The sequence below is a fragment of the Rhagoletis zephyria genome, unplaced genomic scaffold (genome assembly GCF_001687245.7).
Source record: "Rhagoletis zephyria isolate East Lansing unplaced genomic scaffold, Rhagoletis_zephyria_1.1 Rzeph_scaffold_01594, whole genome shotgun sequence".
Classification (NCBI taxonomy): domain Eukaryota; kingdom Metazoa; phylum Arthropoda; class Insecta; order Diptera; family Tephritidae; genus Rhagoletis; species Rhagoletis zephyria.
Window position 1 is genome coordinate 80,658 of NW_016158678.1, and position 6,752 is coordinate 87,409.

General features: G+C 31.7%; 1 long non-coding RNA gene across 1 annotated transcript; it reads right to left on the reverse strand.

Annotated features, from left to right (window-relative positions):
* Nucleotides 1–1,137: 1,137 nt before the first annotated feature.
* LOC108364560 (uncharacterized) lies at nucleotides 1,138–5,666 on the reverse strand. The gene is made up of 5 exons (XR_001847776.1): nucleotides 5,549–5,666; nucleotides 3,055–3,161; nucleotides 2,784–2,989; nucleotides 1,702–1,854; nucleotides 1,138–1,630 (listed from the first exon to the last, which is right to left on the reverse strand). It is a non-coding gene; the product is annotated as an uncharacterized LOC108364560 (long non-coding RNA).
* Between the last annotated feature and the right edge of the window lie 1,086 nt (nucleotides 5,667–6,752).

Below are 6,752 nucleotides of genomic sequence, written 5' to 3' on the forward strand. Positions count from 1 at the left end.
TACAGAAATAAGCCAGCAACTATTCCAGCTTTGGAAGACAACATTTCCGAAGAAATTCGGGCTATTCCGGCCGAAATGCTCGAAAAAGTTGCCCAAAATTGGACTTTCCGAATGGACCACCTAAGACGCAGCCGCGGTCAACATTTAAATGAAATTATCTTCAAAAAGTAAATGTCATGGACCAATCTAACGTTTCAAATAAAGAACCGATGAGATTTTGCAAATTTTATGCGTTATCAAGCTCTTAAAAAATCACCCGTTACATACTCCAAAAAATTCTGAAAAATCTCAATAAAAAGTTGAAAATTTAGTTGAAACTTTGCAATTTTTTATAATTTTTGAACAAAGTTTGAAATGTGGATTTATATGATGTTTGTTATAGAATGAGGTAGTTTTTCATAAAAACTAATACATATTAAATAAACAAAATAAAAATATCCAAAATTGATCAAAACGTTGCTTCTTCATTTAGCTGATCACAATGTAAGTCATTGTAATTTAAATTTCGTATTTGGAACTCAAAAATTTCAAATACAAAAGAATTATTCCAACTAAATAATACAGACCGTAACTCACATAATTGATCGCATGGTGATTTTTTACAATATTTACCACATTTTTCATAATAAATTGTTGCCGATTTTTTTTTATAAAAGTTTATTTTATAACATAAAAAAACATGTAATCCAAATTTCAAACTTTATTTACAATCTGCGAAAATTAGACAAATTTTCATCTAAACTTCCTACTTTTTAACCATAATGCTTAGACTTTCTTTCGGTATGCAGTTTTATAGCCCATTTTATTTTAGTATACCAAGATGCAAGTTTGAAGTACCTATGAATTACTGTTGATTTTGGAAATTTTGTAAAATTTTCGTCTTGGGAATTTTTTTTTGCACTTGTATCTTGTTATACTAAAATAAAATAGGCTATAAAACTGCATACCGAAAAAAGGTCTAGACATTATGGTTAAAAAGTTTAAAGTTTAGATGAAAATTTGTTTAATTTTCCAATATTGTGAACAAAGGTTGAAATTGGATCAAGATGATTTTTGTTATCGTATAAAATAGCTTTTTATAAAAAAATATCGGAAACAAATTTTTATAACAATAACCACAATCCGGTGCATATTGTCTTGCATGTCCATATTTTTGTGCATTTGCAAATTTTATTGTTCTAAATGTACACAATACAACAGTATTTGCAGATGCACCGAAATATTCATATGCAAGACCATACCCACAATCCGGTGCATATATTACCCTTGGTAAATATTGTAAAATATCACCATGTGAACAATTATGTGAGTTACTGTATGCATCTTACTTACATATACGTAATACATATTTATGTATACAGATATTTTTCAAAGTGATTAATTAAATATATTGATCAATTCAGTAATTTTTGTAATTATGGACAAAATCATTCTGAAACTTCCAAAAAAGTTAAAGTTAAAAAGTAAAAGTTTTAAGGTATGCGTTTTTATAGGGAAATTTTCAAAGATTAGTTTGATTTCTTATTTTGAAAATGCTTCTCCTTGTAAATCCGACTTTTGGCTTTCTTGAAACCGCTCTTTATTTCCGATTTATACTCATCAGGGGTGGTGATATTTCTTGCGCACGCTTCTGCAATAGGAATCAAATTAAAAGGATGCATTAATATTTAAGTGATATTAAAAACCAATAACCATACATACTGTAAAAAATGTTGTTTATCTTTGTATGCTCTTTCTGATTTCTTATTTTGAAAACCATCAAAATTATAGCTTTGTATTATATTAGGTCCAAGCAGGTGATGCAAATTTTTGGCTAGGCCTCCTTTTTTTTGTAACGCGGCCGACAGTAGCGATCTGTAACACCAAGAAAATCAAAAATTAGTTACTTACTAAAATTAAAATTAAAAATAAAAATTGTTTAGAGTTAAAAAACAAAAAATTGGTATGCAGTTTTATAGCCTATTAAGTTTTACTATGATAAAGTACAAGTTTGAAGTTGCTCAAACATCCCATTGATTTTGATAATTTTTTTGTTTGCTGTCAGTGTCACGCATTTTCTTTCGTACAAATGATGTTCGCCAGCAAAAACATTTATCGAAAATTAACGAGATTTTTAGCAACCTCAAACATGTACTTTGTTTTACTAAAATTTTATAGACTATTTTTTTTAGAAACTCTAATGAAGAAGTTTAAAACTTTGATGTAACTTTGTTGCATTTTTTTAATTTTTAGATTTATATGGTTTTCGTTTTATAATGAACTTTAATATGATAAAAAATTAATTAGATTAAACGAACAAAAGAAAAATAGTCAAAATCGGTCGTTATCTACAGCTCATTATCTAACAAAAACCATATAAGTGCAAATTTCAAACTTAAAAGACAAATTACAAAAAAAATGTAAACCTAACAAGATTTTTATTCAGAATTTTCAGAAAAACTCTAAGTAAATATTAGCTTAATAAAGTGCAAGTTTCAAGTGGCTAATACGTAACACTGTCAGCGAAAAAAAATATCCAAAATCAAAGCAAATTCTTTGCTACATGAAACTTGCACTATGTTAAGCTAGAATTTAAAGGGCCATAAAACTGCATACTAATAATTTTTCTTCAAATTCTTAATAAAAAGGTTGTTGTAAAATTTTATTGAATCAACTTATTTGTTTTCTCCGTTCCTTGTATACATGCCTCCTATCTATTTTATGAATCCNTTTGAATCAACTTATTTCTTTTCTCCGTTCCTTGTATACATGCCTCCTATCTATTTTATGAATCCTTTACTTACCAATTCATTCTCGTCCACATTTTCAATGTTTTATAAATTTATTAACTCCTCTTCCGTCTCAATAGGAAACATCTTCCTCAAGTTGTCATTTTCTTTGCGAGATACAAGTTGGCGAAGGCAAATACTAATGGAAGCAAGTTCTCCCATTATCAGTTCGTTCTGCTTATTTATTGTTTCTTCGAGCTTGTCTATTCTAGATTTTAAACCTGAAAGGAGAAACATATAGAATTTATTACAGATTTAAAGATAAATTATTAAGTGAATAAGTTACCGTTAATTTGCTCATCAACTTGTACGGGCGGTTCCGAAGAGTTTTCCGTCACATTTATAGCTTGAAATGCTTTCCTTTTGAAAGTGTTTTTCAACATTGTCTTAAAGCTAAATATAGTTAGTAAATAATTATTAACAATTTAGATTTTTTTATAACTATGTAAAAGAGGAATCAGCAAATATCTATTATCTATTGATAAATACATCATTTTAGATTGTATATTATCTAACATGAAGATTTCTTTTTTAAGGCTTCTTTCATAAATATCACCTGTACATATACCCAAAAGTTATTTTATTTCAAAAAAGTTATTTAGGTTTGTGAGAATCACACCTTCGAATCTATTTTCTTCTAAAAAGCTTAGAATTTTAACAACTCCAAAAGGCTTTATACAACACAAATTATCTGGCAATTTTGTGCTTAAGAACATTTTATCATTTTGAAAGCTTAAAATTTTCCCTATTCTGTTTCTTTTGAAGCCAGTAGGAATTGATCTTTGTTTGAGGTCTGTATCGATAAATTTGTTATGCACTTGCTGTAAAATGTTCGAAGGCCTTCGAATACTCTTTTTGAGCTATTGCATAAAATTTTCGAAATCGTAAGCTCTAAAATTTGGAAGAATACCCATATTCTCTACACTCTTTCTCAGGTGAAGCAAATTATGCACATTGAAAGTCACACTGGATTCGCCAAATAAAAAAGGAAAATTTTGTACAAAAAGTTTGAGCATTTCATCAGCAGCATCCAAGTTGAAACTAAAGTTTGTAGGGGTTGAAAGTAATCGATAAGCTACACTAATTAGCAGGTACTGATAATACATATCGTCGCTCACAACATTTTTCAACACAACTAATCCTGTATATAGGACGAATTGTCGAAATTCAGTTGCTTTCCATCTGCGAATTTCATGAACACCTCGAGGTTTTCTCTGAAATTCCCTGGGAATGAATGGACTCAACGCAACCAATTTTGTCGAAATTAAATTTTTTGAGCAACCCCAAGATTTTCTGTTGTTTTGCCCATTAAAATAGAGACAATAAGCTTTCGTACAACACCAAGATCCAATCGGAAATTGGCCATTTGACCATTTGAATTCCAATCATCTCTAGCTCGCTTTGCTTATTTTGATGAAAGGCTTTATGAAAATGTTTTTGTTTTCTTTCTGAAAAATCCCTATCTGTCCTTAAATCCCCCACGGATGTGCTAAAGACGGTCACATTGTTTATTCTGGTACCTCTTTGATAGCATTTTGCGCATCCAACGAGTGCATTGTGGCCGACAACGTCATACATGAAGGATCGAGCGGGCGCATCGCATATAAATGCCCTTAAGATGACCTCAAAATGTCTGTCATTAATCACGATTCCATTTTATTGCTACTCCTTCAACTAGAAAAAATAAAATCATGAAGAAAAAGATCGACATTATATGGCTTTTCTTTACCCAGATAAGACCCTATTAAGAATACTCGAATGCTTTCAATATTTACAAATCTGCCAATTATGGGCCACAAGCTTTGGGCACTGCTTTTAAAAAGTGGTAGTCCATCTACACCCACATAAAAAATAATCTTATTTTCCTTTGGTAAAAGATGATGCGGGATTTTCCTAAGTTGCATTGTTAAACCTAAATGGCAATAGCTGCCCGGTGACACAGTTCTCAATACTAAACTGCAAGGTCTGTTTTTGTTTCTTAAAAGCGTTCTTATATCGATAGGAACGGCCAAACCCTCCGAGTTAAGTATTTTTAGCAAGGCATTTGCACATGATCGGGTGGGATTATACTCGCGAAGCCACTCAACTAATTTGTTTTGCAAAGCAACTTTACCCTCATCTTCACCTGGTACATCTCCACTAACAGGCATTTCACTAAAGCATAAAGGATTGCATTCAACATTGCTGAATTGCTGCTCAGAAACACACACTGAATCACTGCCTANGCCACTAACATATGTATGTATTTTGGCCTAAATGCGAGCATAATTGAATATGACGTCGGCATCACACTAAAAAACAAAATTTTTCATTCAAACAATTTCAAAATAATTGGTAGAGATGATCGATAGTCCTACTAAACTATCGATATTTTTGATAGTATAAGAAAAAACTATCAATGAGTATTGATAGTCTAAAAAAATTGAAACTATCGATACTATCGATAGTTTGACAACTCTACCTCCGAGTTAAGTATTTTCAGCAAGGCATTTGCACATGATCGGGTGGGATTATACTCGCGAAGCCCCTCAACTAATTTATTTTGCAAAGCAACTTTACCCTCATCTTCACCTGGTACATCTCCACTAACAGGCATTTCACTAAAGCATAAAGGATTGTATTCAATATTGCTGAATTGCTCCTCAGAAACACACACTGAATCACTGCCTAAAAACTCACTCTGGCACAGGCGCAACTTATTCACAAGTTTCTCTTTTTCTTTCTTAATCTTTCGATTAAGATTTCTTTTGCTGCATCCCCTTTCACACATTGTTAATTACCTCTTTGTTTCAAAATTCCTTCAGAATGTTAATTACTTTTGCAATTTTTATATTATTTGTGAATATCTTTGCAATTTCTTCTCAATTCGTCACTTTAATTTCACAACTGCAAGCTAGAGGTGGGTAACTCAACTCAGATTTGAGTTATTGAGTTGTTTTCCATCACAGTGTATACAGTGTGCCTTGCAGTGTGCCAAGTAATGACATTTAATTTTTCTGTGTTTTTTTAAACATGTGTTATCTTAGGGTTAATTGAAATAAACAACTAACACAAACACATCAGTTCGTGTATGAATTGTCAAATATGGATATTGTCATTACTTGGCACACTGTCTACACCATAAGTGAATCGGTAGCTCAGACTCCCTGTCCAAAATAATGTAACTCAGTAACTCAGTTGATGTCCTAGGGCTCACATGATGCAATTGAATCATAGTGGCTCATATTTGTCCGTATAACCCTCTCACTTCGCCACAGTGTTTAGCATGGCAAAGTCTTGCATTTTGTTTTTACACAAGGCGAATTTATACAAGGTGACGGCTAGAATACAACAACAACCACCACATGCATTTTGTATTACGGGTGTTATGTCAAATCTCAATTCTGGCAACATAGCGTACATCAAAGTAAAGGTATTTTTATGCACTTTTTAAAAATAGTATTTTTGCATATTGTTAATTACGTATTNGTTACGTATTTTTTTAGAAAAACGTACATTTTTATAAAAAAAAATGGTTATAATTTCGTTTTTTTTTAGTTTTTCTCGAAATATGTATGCAAGATATATAAAGATGTGCATATCAAATAAAAGATATATCAATTACCTTTCAAACCATATCCACATTTTGAAATAGTTTTCGAAATACAAATGAAAATATTTAAAATTTTACCTTTACCCTCCCCTAACACCACCTCTATTAATTTGCACCAAAAGTATTGTACACCTTTCAAATCAGTAGAAGGGAGCTGACCACGCCCACTTTAAATATTTATTTTATCTCAACGGCCGCTATACCGCACTTATGCCTCAAAACGAGTCTACGATACGAATGAGTGTAACATACAAAGAGTCAAATGAGTTAGTTGAAAGGGCTGACTCCTGAAAGAGAGTTGGAGTCATTGAGTCAACTCCTACAAATTTGCTGAGTTACCCACCCTTACTGCAAGCACAAAAATCTGCCTATGCAGCTTCTCAGGAAGGGTT